The sequence below is a fragment of the Ctenopharyngodon idella genome, chromosome 3 (assembly GCF_019924925.1).
Source record: "Ctenopharyngodon idella isolate HZGC_01 chromosome 3, HZGC01, whole genome shotgun sequence".
Classification (NCBI taxonomy): Eukaryota; Metazoa; Chordata; class Actinopteri; order Cypriniformes; family Xenocyprididae; genus Ctenopharyngodon; species Ctenopharyngodon idella.
The window spans coordinates 55667540-55684246 of record NC_067222.1 but is presented as its reverse complement, the minus strand read 5'-3'; the positions used below and the strand labels follow the sequence as shown (position 1 = coordinate 55684246).

The window sequence follows — 16707 nt, the reverse complement described above, 5'->3', positions numbered from 1 at the left end:
TTTTGGAAAACTGGGACGCCATGTCATCCGGACTAAAGAGGACAAGGACAACCCAAGTTGTTATCAGCACTCAGTTCAGAAGCCTGCATCTCTGATGGTATGGGGTTGCATGAGTGTGTGTGGCATGGGCAGCTTACACATCTGGAAAGGCACCATCAATGCTGAAAGGTATATCCAAGTTCTAGAACAACACATGCTCCCATCCAGACGTCGTCTCTTTCAGGGAAGACCTTGCATTTTCCAACATGGCAATGTCAGACCACATACTGCATCAATTACAACATCATGGCTGCGTAGAAGAAGGATCCGGGTACTGAAATGGCCAGCCTGCAGTCCAGATCTTTCACCCATAGAAAACATTTGGCGCATCATAAAGAGGAAGATGCGACAAAGAAGACCTAAGACAGTTGAGCAACTAGAAGCCTGTATTAGACAAGAATGGGACAACATTCCTATTCTTAAACTTGAGCAACTTGTCTCCTCAGTCCCCAGATGTTTGCAGACTGTTATAAAAAGAAGAGGGGATGCCACACAGTGGTAAACATGGCCTTGTCCCAACTTTTTGAGATGTGTTGATGCCATTAAATTTAAAATCAACTTATTTTTTTATTTTAATTTATTTATTAAAATCAAAATATTAAACGGAACGATAAAATAATGTTATTAACCGGTTAATGGCCATTTCAAATTAGCGTTTCTGTTCAGAACTATTAAATTTGATTTCGTTTCCGTTTCTGGTTACGTTCCGGTCAAAATTTCGTTTGTTTATGGTTTTCGTTTTCGTTCCTTGAACCGGTTCAGAGCCCTGTCTATGATATCATAAATTCACATTATAACATACCAATAACTCTAGACAGCAGATAGATTTTAAGTAACAAGTAAGGTATGGTAAAATAATACTTTCTTGATAAGAAGAAAACTTTTTATAATCCATGATGTGAAAAATCAATAAAAAATGGTTTTCATGACTCATTTTTTTTAAACAAACAAACAAACAAACAAACAAACAGTATTTGTTCTAAAATAAAAAGTTACACCATGTGATATTATAAAAAGTTAATATACATTATTTATGTACATATATCTATTTTATTACAGATATTGTTATTTATTATTGATTATATTAATAGAAGTTTATGCTTTTATTTACCAAATAACTTCATTTGGACACAGGGATTTTTATTTTTATTTTGGTAAAGTGAATATATTATTTAAATTTCTGAACAGTAAGCAGAGAAAAGAATAAGTATAAAATAAGTATAAGTATAAACAAAATAAGTATACCACATACACATGCAGGTTTTTAGATAAATATTTACATTTATTGTCAATAAACAGCCCTAGTGACAAACTAAAGGTACACTTTTTACACTTTTTTTCTGATAGCACCCCCTCTCTCAACTTAAATATACCTCATAGTTCCCTCTCAAATGCCATTTCCATGTCTTCCACAATCAGCTCCGCAGCCTCATAGTCATCCTGAAATTGATATATTTAATTTAACAATACAGTAATGACATATAACCTGGCAAAACATACTGTATACTAAACAATGTTATTTTGTTTTGTTACCTCAGTTGAGCCATCTCCAGTCTCTTCCTCTTCCCTATTCTTTGTGAAAATGAAGAAAGAAAGAAATGGTTAATAATTTGTTAGTTAAAAAAAAAAACATGAAAGAAAATGTGATTATTATTGGTGATTAAAATGCTTTATGAATTAGGCTAGAAGAAGAGGTACACTTTTAAAGAAATGTATGATTGCATTATCATGCTTAGACACTGGTTAAACTCTCCATGTGAGACATCTAATTTTTATCATTTAATTGTCTTTAATTTGATTTTAAGTACCATATACTTGCCTGCAAATAAGAGATAAAAGCCGGGATATAAACATAACTTGTAGACATTTGGTTGATGTACCTCATTATAAAAGCCTTCATTGCAGCTGTCACATTCCAGATTCCCTCGCCTTACTTCATTTTCTTCCATCAAATCATCCTTATTTCCAGAACCCTATCAAACAGACAATATTTAGTCCAGGAGTTTTCAGCCAACCCAGGGACCGCAAATTCAAAAACCTATTTTCTTGGTTTCTCATTAAAGTAGTTCCCATTCAGTCGGTCACGTTCGACGTACGTCGGACAGACCGACGAATAGGAATCTCGCTAGAGAGGCCAATCTACTTCGAGTGTAACTACAACGAGCCAATGCACATTGGCATGCAATCATATGCATCAGCTGCTCGCCTCACAGCGTGGGTATATAATGAGCAGCAGGTGCGTTGCATCTTCAGCTTTTCGCTTCGGAGTCAAACTGTATGGTTGTCTACGGAGTGTGTGTAAGAAAAACGAGCCTTTTCTTCGACTTATCTTTTGTTGGTGCAGGCGGACAGCACTGTAGCGGGGCTGGTCCCTCCTTCCTTTGTTTTGTTTGCCGAAGAGCAATATATTGTGAGAAAGCCGTTCTCACGGCTGGTAAAACGGTGCGCTTAGGGCGCTAAAGAGCTGTTTTGACAGCTGGTAGAGGTCGGTTTTAAGGAGAGAGTGCACACGACAGGCTGAAAGAGTTGAAGCGACTTGAAGAGTTAGTCCCTAAAAGAGCTTACACAAGTAGATTCGCATCTTTTTAAAGATGTCGTTCTACTTGTGTGTTTCTGGATGCGGTCGTTACCTGTCACCGCGGGATGGTCACCAACGCTGTATCGCGTGCCTGGGCTTAAGCCACACTGTGGATGAGTCATGTACCCATTGTGGGAAGATGACCATATCTTGGAGTTGCGATCTAGACTCCAGTTCCTGCAAAGGGGCGGAGTCCCGGTGCCGTTGCCTCGTTCCAATCCTCCTCAGAGGGTTGCTTTGGGCAGCGGTGCTGGTGATCTGAGGATCACGGTGAGCGCGCTTCCTTCAGGGAACCAACCCCCTAGGAACCCTCATCCCTTCAGCACTCCGCAGCCAGTAGAGCTGCCGGGGGAGCGTGGTGGACCACCCCAGATTATTAACTAACTCCACCTGGCGGGGGGAGCCGTCTCTCCCTTCCCGGGCCTGTAAGTACTCGTCGGATCTTACTGGCAAGGCTTATCAGGCCTGTGGGGAAGCCGCCTCTGCCTTGCACGCTATGGCGTTGCTGCAGGTTGTAGCGTCTGGATAGATCCGGCTAGTCAATCAACTTTGGACATTTCAGAATGCTTTTAGCCTCCTGAACTGTGCATGTAAATCACGAATCGGCTCCGGCAAGTCCGGGACCAATTGCCCCATTGGCACCTTTGTTACCCCAGTAAAGAAAAACAGAACACATTCTCACCAGCTCCAGAGACTTCAAAGAGTCACCCTGGTGGGACTAAAGGACATATGGTCACAGACACTGGCCACAACCCCAATACACACACACATACAGACACTCACAAACACGCATGGAGATTGTGAATGTACATTTATCCTCCAAATATGACTGTGCCAATATGTACCCGTCGCTGTATTTAAAGGTGCATGTATTTATCTCTAGTATATAAGCTTAGCTATGACTCTAGTTGTATTAGTTTTCTTCTAAACGATAAAACTCAAGTATAAACTGTATCTCACCTTTTATGTCTTTGCCATCTGACAAGTTTGGTCTCATTGTAAAGCTTTCGTTATGCTCTAATTGAAAATGTATGTCACATGACTGTAAAATGCATTCTTCTATTTTTAATGGTACTTTGAAGAAAATGTACTCAGATCGGACACTTCATAAACCATGTAAATTAGGTCATAAATGGAGACAAAGAAAGAGTTTGCCCGCCAAAATCGCACCCTCATCATTGGCTGATGTATCCCAGGAGGCGTTCTGGCCTGTTGTCCTTAAAACACAATGACACGCATCTCTCATTGTCTCTCGATTGTCTCTCGCCACTTAACACACGTCTCTCCCGGACGTCTCGGCGACCGCGCTTCCATCACGCGCCCCCTCTCTTCGGGACGACCATCTTTTGGCAACAAGTTTCTTTGTCAAACCCTCTTCATCCGTCGCCCTAAGTCTTCACTCTTCATCGCCTAGGAGACGGACTCTTTTTCTTTCTTTTCCGGTTATCTTACTCTTAAGTTAAACCCTTGTTTGAAAATCCCGCCGAAGAACACCTTCTCGGAAAAGGACCAATCGCTTCAGCCGCACGCACCGAAACTCCTGCAGAAACACGAAACGACCACAGCACCTGAACCTATGCAAGTATAGAACCATTCTTTCCAAAGCGTTTTAAGCTCGATGTGTAAGCTGAGTTTCCTTGCTGGCTCTCAAAGGTTTTAACTGTTAGTAAGTTTCCATTCCTTTGATCACCTCTGTTTTCTTGACTTTACTTTCGCTTTCTATATATGTGTATTGTTTGTGTATGTTTAGTAGTATAGTCTCTGTATCCGTAGTTTCATATATATTAAATACATTATATTCATGCTCGATTGTCCTTTTTGCTCATGCAACAAACCCAGGTCACTTTAACGTTTCGATCCAGTATCCTTGCTTTACGCATTGATGCTAGAATAGGAAGTCTTTCTCGTGGCCAGAGAAAAACCTTCCTTTTATAATCGGCTATGAGGAGCTAACGGTTTGCTGGACAAACTAATAGTTTCTCTAAATTATTATCAAACCAGAACTAATCATATATGTGATTGATTATAATTCGTTGTAATTAATTCACAATATATGTATAATTCCCTCTCGGGTCGGTATATGTATTATAATTAATCATAAAGCTTTATGATTTATTATATTCATATATTTCACCCATAAATTAATTAAATACCTGTACTGATTCGCTACAAGGTCCATCAGGCCAAGGCACTGAAGGACCTGCACGAGGGTGGTCATGATCCACAAGTTCTTCAGGAGCTTCGTGCCGCGACGGACCTCGCGCTTCGTGCGACGAAGGTCATGGCGCAGTCAGTGGGTCATGCAATGTCCACGTTAGTGGTCCAGGAGCGCCATCTCTGGCTGTGTCTTGCGGACATGAGGGATACCGACAAAGTCAGGTTCCTTAATTCCCCCGTGTCCCAGACCGGCCTCTTCGGTGACGCGGTCGAGAACTTTGCCTAGCAGTTCTCGGCTGTACAGAAGCAGTCTGAGGTGATCAGTCATATCCTGCCGAGGCGGTCAGCTGCTGCACCTCCACCGCCCGCGGCTCCTCATGCTGCTCGTCGCCGAGGGCGCCCTCCCACGGGCGGCCCAGCAGCAGCCTTCATCCAAGCGGCGCCGTGGAGCCGGTCGTGGTCAGGGTGCCCAGCCCGTCCAGCCCGCCCCCAAGAAGAAGGGCAGCAAGGCCAAGTCCAAGAGGCCCGAGGACGGGCGACCCAGAAATGGAGGGGACTGCTCTTCGGGAGATGGTGACCGCACCACTCCTTCCCCCGGAGGAGGGCCGGGTGGAGAATCTTGTGTTTCCTTTTGTTTTTGTTCCGCCGCTGGCCCAACAGCCAGCGGTACCCAAATTGTCGATAAAAGAGCAGTTTCCTTCATCTCCGGGTCCGAAGAGTGCTCGGAGAGCAGTGGGAGGGCAAGAACCTCACCACTCTCATCCCCCTCTTCTGTCGCCAGCGGACAGCAGCGAGCAGCGGGCAACCAAAGCCTTGACTGCTCCCTCTGTCTATCCGTGGAACCAGGTAAGTGTTGCACACCACACTGTGACGCCGCTTCGGGCCGCCTCGCAAAGAGAGCTCCCCGGGCCGCGTCCCTGGGTTCCACTTCGCTGCCTCACTGCGGGTACGCCTGCGGTCCCTTTGGTCCCGCTTGTACGGTCTCTGAGTGCCTGGTTAGTGCTCCCCAGTCCGTCTCGCTGGCTCATTCGGACCATCAGGCTCGGCTATGCGATTCAGTTCGCCCGGCGTCCCCCCAAGTTCAGGGGCGTCCTCTTCACTACAGTGAAAGATGTAGATGCCCATGTCTTGCGTGCGGAGATCGCTGTCCTACTGGCGAAGGACGCGATAGAGCCGGTCCCTCCAGCCGATATGAGGTCAGGCTTCTACAGTCCCTACTTCATTGTACCCAAGAAAAGCGGTGGGTTATGACCGGTCCTGGATCTGCGAGTTTTGAATCGGAGCCTTCACAAGCTACCGTTCAAAATGCTCACGCAGAAACGCATTTTCGAGTGCATCCGTCCCCAGGATTGGTTTGCAGCGATCGACCTGAAGGACGCATACTTTCATGTTTCGATTCTTCCGCGACACAGGCCATTCCTGCATTTTTCGTTCGAAGGTCGAGCATATCAGTACAGAGTCCTACCCTTCGGGCTGGTCCTGTCTCCCTGGGTCTTCACGAAGGTCGTGGAGGGAGCCCTATCTCAACGACTGGCTCATTCTGGCACAGTCCCGGGATCAGTTGTGCGAACACAGGGATTTGGTGCTCAGACACCTCAGCCAGTTGGGTCTTCAGGTCAACTGGGAAAAGAGCAAACTCGCCCCGGTGCAGAGGATCTCTTTTCTCGGTATGGAGTTGGATTCAGTCGAACAGATAGCACGCCTCACAAAGGAACGTGCTCAGTCGGTGTTGAACTGCCTGAATACGTTACGGCAGGACAGCGGTTCCACTGAAATTTTTTCAGAGGCTCCTGGGGCATATGGCAGCCGCAGCGGCAGTAACCCCGCTCGGTCTGCTTCATATGAGACCGCTTCAACACTGGCTCCACAGCCGGGTCCTGAGATGGGCGTGGCAACGCGGCACGTTCCGGGTGGCAATCACTCAGGAGTGCCGCCAAGCCTTCAGCCCGTGGTCGGACCCCTTGTTTGTTCGGGCTGGAGTGCCCCTAGAGCAGCTGTCCCGGCATGCTGTGGTATTCACAGATGCCTCTGCCACAGGCTGGGGTGCCACGTACAACGGGCATGCAGTGTCAGGGGTGTGGACGGGCCCCCATCTGCATTGGCACATCAATTGCCTCAAGTTGCTAGCGGTACGCCTTGCTCTGAGTCGCCTCAAAGGGCCGCTACGGGGCAAGCATGTACTGGTCCGTACGGACAACACTGCGACCGTTGCGTACATCAAACGTCAAGGTGGTCTACGCTCCCGTCGCATGTCGCAACTCGCCCGCCATCTCCTCCTCTGGAGTCAGAAGCATCTGAGGTCGCTTCGTGCCATTCATGTTCCCGGTGTGCTCAACCGTGTGGCCGACGAGCTATCACGAACTGCGCTGCCAGGAGAGTGGCGACTCCACCCCCAGGTGGTCCAGCTGATTTGGAGAGAGTTTGGAGAGGCTCAGGTAGATCTGTTTGCCTCACCAGAAACCTCCCATTGCCAGTTGTTTTACTCCCTGTACGAGGGAACACTCGGAACAGATGCACTGGCACACAGCTGGCCCCGGGGCCTTCGCAAATATGCTTTTCCCCCAGTGAGCCTACTTGCACAGACCCTGTGCAAAGTCAGGGAGCACGAGGAGCAGGTCCTGCTAGTTGCGCCCTATTGGCCCAACCGGACCTGGTTCCCAGAACTCTTACTCCTCGCGACAGCCCCTCCCTGGCCCATTCCTCTGAGGAAGGACCTTCTTTCTCAGAGACGGGGCACTGTCTGACTTACCCCCCGAGGTACTTAACACCATCACTTCAGCACGTGCACCGTCTACGAGACGGGCTTACGCCTTGAAGTGGAACCTGTTCGTCGAGTGGTGTTCTTCTCGTCGAGAGGACCCCCGAAGATGCTCGATCGGTGTCGTGCTTTCCTTCTTGCAGCAGGGGTTGGAGCGTAGGCGGTTGAATTCTCCTCGTCCTCCCTCCATACCCTCTTGGGACCTTGCTCTGGTGCTGAGAGCACTTCAGATTGCTCCCTTTGAGCCCTTGCAATCAGCAGACTTAAAGATTCTGTCTATGAAGACTTTGCTGCTGGTTGCATTGGCCTCCATCAAGAGGGTAGGGGACCTGCAGTCTTTTTCGGTCGACGAATCGTGCCTAGAGTTCGGGCCGGGTGACGGCCATGTGGTACTGAGACCCCGGCCTGGCTATGTGCCCAAGGTTCCTACCACTCCCTTCAGGGACCAGGTAGTGAGCCTGCAAGCGCTGCCCCCGGAGGAGGCAGACCCAGCCCTGGCTTTGCTCTGTCCAGTTCGCACCTTGCGACTGTACATAGACAGAACTCAAAGCTTCAGGACCTCAGACCAGCTCTTTGTCTGTTACGGAGGCCAGCAGAAGGGAAAGGCTGTCTCCAAGCAGAGGATGGCCCACTGGATAGTGGATGCCATCGCCCTGGCTTACTAAGCTCAGGGCGTGCCCTGCCCGCTCAGGTAGCATGCGCACTCCACGAGAGGTGTCGCATCTTCCTGGGCGCTGGCTCGTGGCGCCTCGCTAACAGACATCTGTAGAGCTGCGGGCTGGGCGACACCTAACACGTTCGCTAGATTCTATAGCCTTCGTGTCGAGCCGGTCTCCTCCTGTGTTCTCACCTCAGGTCAGAGGCACGGAGAGGCCCCGGCTTAGTGTCGGCTTGCTGCGCTTACATGCGCTTTTTCTCCAGAGAGTCCTTCGATATCCCTTTGGCAGCCGACGTGGCGGAGCGTCTGGCGCTAGGCCTTTACTCCGTTGTATCCTTGAGAACCGGGTTTAGGCTGGGTTCCATATGTGTGACCCTACTGGGATCCCATATGTCTAGTTCCACGGTTGCTCCTAAACGAAGCCCGTGTCTTTCCCTCTGGGAGAACCCACCTCTCATCGAGTTGGAGTTACCCCAGTTCTTCCATATGTAGTACAGCCTACGGGTTAGTCCATATGTACTTCTCCACATAACTCCTTCGGGGAAGGATGTGGTTTCCGCAGCGTTCCTTTCCCAGCGGAAGGGTACGCTTTCCCAGCGTTATCCAATAGTCTCACTGAGTGGGTTTTGGGGAACAGCAGTGATCTACACTCTCTGTGTTAGCCCTGTCCCACCGTCCGTAGGCAAGGGGGTTCAGGTGGCTTACAACAGAGCGCTGGAAGGGGGCAGCTCCTGTGGCGCTTTGGTAGGGATTCCTATTCGTCGGTCTGTCCGACGTACGTCGAACGTGACCGACTGAATGGGAACGTCTCGGTTACAAAGGTAACCCTCGTTCCCTGAAGGAGGGAACGGAGACGTACGTCCCGTCACCACAGTCGCTGTATCCCGCTGATGCTGCCACCTATCCGGTTCGGCTCCTCAGCGAAAACCTGAAGATGCAACGCACCTGCTGCTCATTATATACCTGCGCTGCGAGGCGAGCAGCTGATGCATATGATTGCATGCCAATGTGCATTGGCTCGTTGTAGTTACACTAGATTGGCCTCTCTAGCGAGATTCCTATTCGTCGGTCTGTCCGACGTACGTCTCCGTTCCCTCCTTCAGGGAACGAGGGTTACCTTTGTAACCGAGACGTTTTCAATAAAAACAAATACAATTAAACATTATATAAAATTATGTTTAAAAGAAAAGTAATTTATATTTAAATAGCTGTCAAGAAAATTAGGTTTTTATTTATGTTCCTAATGGGACCTTCACATGTAGCTAACATGATTTTGTAACATAATCATGATTTTGTCATTTATTTATTTATTTTCAAGCTTGTAATATCAGTCATGTTATTAATGTTTTGTGCAGTTTTGGGGGGGAATATGTTATTTGCCTCAATTTATAATATTTTTATATAGCCTAGGCCTACATGTTTATAAAAATGTAAAATTCACACAATTTTCACATGCATACATACATACATACCACTTACCCATGTTAATCCTTGTTTAACATTCCAGTTGTCTTGTCTGTCTGGGGACAGGTAGCTGAATCTTCAAGATATTTTTTGTACCGTCCCCTCTTTTTGGGAGGCTCCATTTTTGTTTTTCTTGAATCTGTATGTAAAGTTTGCATTAAGTTAAATAAGTAAATAAATAAATAAATCTTTAATTCTACAGCTATGTTATTTTCATGATTATCGTTATTATTGCAATTATCACCTACCTCTGCTAGTTGGCAGCAACTCATCACAAAAGGGCTTGCGCTAATTCTCGTTTCCATAGTAACGGCGACTTCTCTGATTGGTGGATCTCTTAGGCTTTGGCGCACTTTTGGGCTTTGAACGTTTACGCCACAGCCTTTCTCAACTGCCAACCGCGAACTAATTTGTGAAAATGATGCATTTCTGTTTATTTGATTTATTGATTTATTTGAAACACAGTTGAAATAGGTCTTTCTAGTTACATTGATGACAAATACATTGACGTAGAAACATTGAATAACAAAGAATGGGACTTCTCGAAGGAAGTGATCGTCAACTGGCCCACTGGGAGGAGCCAGACATCTCAGTTCATCGCCAGAATTGTGTACTTTGCTGGTGAGTATTGCAACCCTACATTACCTAAGTAATGCAATATTTTTATGTGCGTATGTTATGCTAACTTTGTTGTATCTCTCGGTTTACCATGCTGAACGGTGAGGAGTTTGCATCTATGTAATATAATCACAATTTTTAGTGGTGTCGAAACCATAATGAAAGGTATTGAGTGCACTCATTCTCACGATGCACAGCAATAACGAGTGTATAACCGATGTAAGTTACACTCAACGGCTGTCCAAATTCAATCACTCGTTTTCATTCACTCCTTCAAGTGAACTGTATTAGTAGACTAACATAGAATACTGAATGATAGGGGGTGATTACGGATTGAGCCGGAGATTGTCCAAAAAGGCCCAGCTCAAAAGACCAGTAACGTTATATATTATATAAGATTTTCATTACTGAAGATTCATATTGAGTTAGGTTTAATACAGAATTTACTATACATTATATTATGTATTACCTGTGGGAGTTAAACAAGTACAGGTGTTTTCTTTATTAAAGCGATGTTGCACAGACAGCAACAACAGCGCCACAATGTATGGAACTATAATCCAGTGATGTAGTGAAAATTTGGGCTTAAATGGTTTAGACAAGCAGCACAGACAACACGCAGCACCTGCCAGGCTACATGCGTGCACGCCATGGTCTGCCATCTTTGCATAGGATACAAAGTTTAGCTGCAGCCTGCCTTGCAACACCTTTTGCAGGCTGCAACACATTCTGCAAATTTTAACACATTTTGATCGCTAAAGCTTGAGACCATCGCATTAGTTTCCATTTAACACTTCTAGTTATAATAAAACATACATTTCACATTAGTTCCCTTTAACACTTCTAGATATTTTCAAAATTCTTAGTACAAAACTCCAAACTGGATGCCTGTCCACCAAAAAAACAAACAAATTGGTCATGGATAGCCAGTGGGGGAAATCTGTCCTTAAAACCAGAAATGCTGGGCGTATAATTGATTCTGCCCATATTGCAGTAAGTAAAAGTGTCCATTTTTAGTGTTAAGTGAAGTGAAGCTGAAATACTGAATATCAGACTAGGACCAATATGATCTGGCCTTAACAAACACAGTCTTATTTCATATGTGGAAGAATCCATCTTTACTTATTTTTGCTAAAGAGTAGCAACATATTCTAATTTAAATAAAGTGCAGTAATTTTCATTAAACTTTTTACAGAAGAACACTGTTATTTTACAGGTATTCACTGAATTATTAAAATAAAACTGTAAAAAAAATAATCTTTAAAAAAACGGTCAAATGACTTTCAGCAACAGCTGCCAAACAAAAACTGTAAAGCTAATGTAAAATATCCTAATTTAAATAAAGTGCAAAAAACTTTTACAAAAAAAAAACCATTTTACAGGTATTTTCTGAATTATTACTAACAACTATATGTCACTGCATCAGCAACTACACAGTTACTGCCTCTTAAATATTCAGTACACCTGGGCTGTGATCCTCAAGAGCTTGATTAGCTGGTTCGGGTGTGTTTGATTAGGGTTGGAGCTAAACTCTGCAGTAGAGGTCTACAAAGAGTACCTGAGACCCGAGGACCCGGGACCCGACCCAGGACCCGTACGGGTTCGGGGCTATATGTTTTAAATGGTCAGCCGGGTCCGGTCAGTTCCCAATTTATTACTTCGGTTCCCGGGTCTGTTTAACATTGTGTGTAATACCCGAGCCAATCGGACTCGGAGATCACCTGGCCGTGTTCATAGTCAGTCAGCGGTGTGTGTGTGTGTTTTGTAACTTGCAAAGTATGAGCCAGGAAATAAGGTGAAAAAAACACGAGCGACCCCAGCCATCAGAAGCAGAGCAGGCGGAGTTAATGCAAGCGAACGGTGAACATCGAGTTTTCCTATTCCTATTGTGTGCAACAGTAATGCAAACAAACTTAAAATCTCAGAAACTGCTTGCAGCATTGCACACTCACATTTAAATAACATATTTCAAATCAGCAACAAAATCTGCAATGAACTATCACATGAATGTTTTCTATGACGCTCAAAAATGTGTTTAAAAGCTTATGTTTCAGGTTGCTCCAGCTAATGCGCATGTGCAGTCTCAAGCAAGCCCACTTTCTTTCTCCTATTTTTATGAATGAACCGTCTTGTTATATCTAAAATTCTGGTCAGACTCGGCTCAGAGAGCACAGAAATGATCGCAAATAAGTAATGCTAACGTCAGCGGCCATGTCACTGAACAAGCAATCGTTATTAAAGTTCAAAAGGGCAAACAGTCAAATTATTTTATTATGAGTTGACTCAAGATACAACAAAATGCAAAACTGCAAAGTCGCATTTGTCATCGTGACAGCAAGTGGACTTTTAAAGCTGGAATAATGAGAGGATTAAAGGGTTAGTAAGACCTTCGTTCATCTTCAGAACACAAATTAAGATATTTTTGTTGAAATCCGTTGGCTCAGTGAGGCCTGCATAGCCAGCAATGACATTTCCTCTCTCAAGATCCATTAATGTACTAAAACTAAAAAGCATTAACTTACCTGTAGATTTCAATTTCTGTAGCCACTCCGCAGTCAGAAGTCTTTTGCTTTTAACTACAGGTGAATCTCCAGTTGTCACTGATGATTGTCATTTGGATCTTTCTGGATTACAATTCACCATCAAAATGATGCGTTTAATTATCTCAGCTGCTGTGAGAACAGGCTATAAATGATCCGCTACAAGCAGCAACCTCACAAGATAAAGCCGACTGGCCTGGACTCCTTCCTTCTGTTTACAGACGTGACGTAATGACGCAAAGACGAATGGCTGCATGCTCGAATTTCCCGCGGAAATCCACCAGGTCGCTCTTATTATAAAACATAATTACAAGCTTACCGTTGTGAATCGAGCTAAGATAGATAGTTTTGAACACTGGCTGTATATGTACTTGCTCAAAAATTGATTTTGGATAATTTTTAACCAAAAAAAGTCATGGACGTGATTTACAGCTGGACAGGAGAGACATATCCAGACCTTTTTTTTTCTTTGCTCTATTAAAGGTTAGCCTGCAGCTAATTAGCTTTTTATTTCCCAAAGTGTACAGAGATTCTCTTTGAGTGCATACAGAGCTGTCTTGAAGGTACAGACATACACCTCTTTTCCCCAACACTCAATCTAAAAAAAAGTAATGGTTTACATGCAGTGTGAACATACTACATCTTAATATGGGCCGCAAATACTCACTGTTTATATTCTGTAGACAAAATATGGGGAGAAAAGCTTTAAAATAAACTCTCTAAACCAATCCTAGACAAAAAGATGGACAGATTGATACTTTTTGACATTTGTCAAATGATTGATGTCCGTTTTCTCACACAACGCTTATCATACATCACAACTGTTCAGTGTTTTCAACCACATAATGTTAATTTTACGTTTCAGATATAAATACACTAGTACTAACCAAACACATTTTTAATTTGTAAAAATAGTGATGTAAACAGAAGTTGAAATAATAATCGAGAAAATATATTATGACAAAATGTTTATTTATGATAGTCACATACTGTGTAGGTCACTATGAAGTTTACTCAATTTTTTTCTGCCAGTTCAACAGCAACTCACTTTCTCATGTCTTTAGAGAGAAAAGGATTAAATCTGACAGACTCTGACTGCATTGTAGCCTGTTACTAACATGATCATTATAAGAGTATTACAAACACATTCAGTAGCACATTTCAGAATGGGAATCAGGACTGGGCAATATGGCCAAAAAAAAAAAAATAAAAATAATAATAATAATAAAAAAAAAAAAAAAATCACAATAAATTTTTCATATCAGTTGATATAGAAAATTATCATGATAAATGTCAAATCTTTATTTCTTTCAAGTTTAAAGGGTTAATTCAACCAAAAATGAAAATAATGTCATTTATTACTCACCCTCATGTTGTTCCACACCGTAAGACCTTTGTTGATCTTCGGAACACAAATTACGACATTTTTGTTGAAATCCGATGGCTCAGTGAGGCCTGCATAGCCAGCAATGACATTTCCTCTCTCAAGATCCATAAAGGTACTAAAAAGATATTTAAATCAGTTCATGTGAGTACAGTGGTTCAATATTAATATTATAAAGCGACGAGAACATTTTGGTGCACCAAAAAAACAAAATAATGACTTATATAGTGATGGCTGATTTCAAAACACTGCTTCATGAAGCTTCGGAGCGTTATGAATGTTTTGTGTCGAATCATGATTCGGATCGCGTGTCAAACTGCCAAACTGCTGAAAATGTGACTTTGGCGCTCCGAACCGCTGATTCGACACTCTGATTCATTATGCTCTGAAGCTTCATGAAGCAGTGTTTTGAAATCAGCCGTCACTACATAAGTCGTTGTTTTGTTTTTTTGGCGCACCAAAAATATTCTCGTCGCTTTATAATATTAATATTGAACCATTGTACTCACATGAACTGATTTAAATATGTTTTTAGTACATTAATGGATCTTGAGAGAGGAAATGTCATTGTTGGCTATGCAGGCCTCACTGAGCCATCGGATTTCAACAAAAATATCTTACTTTTGCGTTCCGAAGATTAACTAAGGTCTTACGGGTGTGGAACGACATGAGGGTGAGTAATAAATGACAGAAATTTCATTTTTGGGTGAATTAACCCTTTAAAGGCAGACTTTTGCTCCCAAGTGAAAGTTGTAGAAACCAGACCGTTAGTTGTGGTTTTAAACTACTCTTTATTGTCAGAACATGACAAACACTTCATGTTTTTGAATTCTTTACACTTTTCCAGTAATTTTTCCTTAAAATAAATATCTTTATAGAAAAATTCATTTCTTAGTTACTGCATGTGCTAACGGGTGATATTGTTTCAAGTCATGAAACAGGTTTGTGTTGCCTGACTGTGATGATCTTCAGCATAGTTTGCCATGCAGGCTACAATTTTAATAATATTACATGTTTTGTATCTTAGAAATGTACATTTCACAGTAACTTGAGTTGACAGTAGAAGTAGCCTGATATACATTTATGTTTATTAACAAATCAGTAACATCTGTAAAAACTGTAGCAAACTAATTTTTATATGGTAAAATGTAAATATTCTGATTGTTTGAGTTTTATTAAAATAACCATTGGTCACAGTATCATACATTTAGATCATGATAACCACAGCTAAAACCACGCATATAGCACCTCACAACCATGGTTAAATTTAACTATATGGTTTCTATTGTATTTGTATATAAAAAAAAAAAAAAAACACAGTAGCCTAAATACATTTAGTATAAATGCAGAAATGCTATAGCTTAATCACAAAAAATACTGTAATTATATTCCATTACTCCTTTAATACATTTAAACATGTCTACATTAATAATATAATAAACCTTGATATGAATTTAGCCGCAGGTGGGAATCATTGGGGTCCAAGCATAATTAGCCCATGTGGATGATAGTTTAGATTTGATTAAGCAAGTTAGCACAGGAAGGCCCAGGAAAAACCACAGGAGCACTAAACACCAACCAAAGAACTGAACCAAAGAACTGAACTAAACTGGGTATAAATACAAAATGAGGCACTAAACTAGACACAGGTGAAACTAATCAATTAAATTATCAGAAACCATGTCGACAAACAAGGGCATACTCAGAAACTGACAATCAAGTAAATATGAACTTCACACGGGAAAGTAGGAGCAAAAACAAAGATTCATCTTGACAATACAATACTTGACAATTTAACATTGAATGATCTGTAAGCATTACACAGTTTTTTTGCAAGCTGGTTATATAAATCAATCTATCTAACCATTTACAGACTTTAAACTATGAGATCGAAAAGGATTTGTTATCCTGTGGCTCCCTCTGGTGGACAATATTAGTATTGTGGCCTTCATCTCTGAATCCCATTGATATAAATGGCTAATATTTAAAAAAAAAAAAATGTTGTTAGCACCCCGAGCATCAGAGGTTTATGAAACTTATTAAACTGCATGTTTACTCAGAATGTCTTGTTGTCTGTTGTCTATGAAGTTCTGTGAGATTTGGATTCATACATTCAAACTAAAAGAAAAATAGATGTCTTATCCTGTGGTTACTTCTAGTGGACAATATTATTACAACATGTAGTCTGTTGGCCATTTTGAGTTGGCAAAAATTTCTTTTTCTAACTCCTCCTAAACCACTTGACTGATTCACATGAAATTTTGCTTGTATCATCTATAGACACTTATGACATAAAGTTATCAAAAGAATTTTAATTAGTCAAACCGTTTCGAAGATATAAGCCCATTCATTTTGTAGCCATGGCTCCATACATTTATTAAACTATATCTTCTAAACCATTTGATGAATCCAAATTCTTTTGACACCTTTTTTGTTTTCAGGGTCTCTAGATGATACATACAAAATTTGGGGTTAATTGGACAATTGGTCTCGGAGGAGTTTTCAAAAGTA

General features: G+C 42.7%; 1 protein-coding gene and 1 long non-coding RNA gene across 2 annotated transcripts in view; both read right to left on the bottom strand.

Annotated features, from left to right (window-relative positions):
- LOC127508751 (NACHT, LRR and PYD domains-containing protein 3-like) overlaps positions 1–16707 on the bottom strand; it is a 360258-nt gene that overhangs the window by 19870 nt on the left and 323681 nt on the right. The window lies entirely within an intron of this gene.
- On the bottom strand, positions 1363–10182 carry LOC127508998 (uncharacterized). Its single transcript, XR_007929082.1, has 5 exons — positions 9903–10182; positions 9670–9793; positions 1920–2012; positions 1573–1611; positions 1363–1479 (listed from the first exon to the last, which is right to left on the bottom strand). It is a non-coding gene; the product is annotated as an uncharacterized LOC127508998 (long non-coding RNA).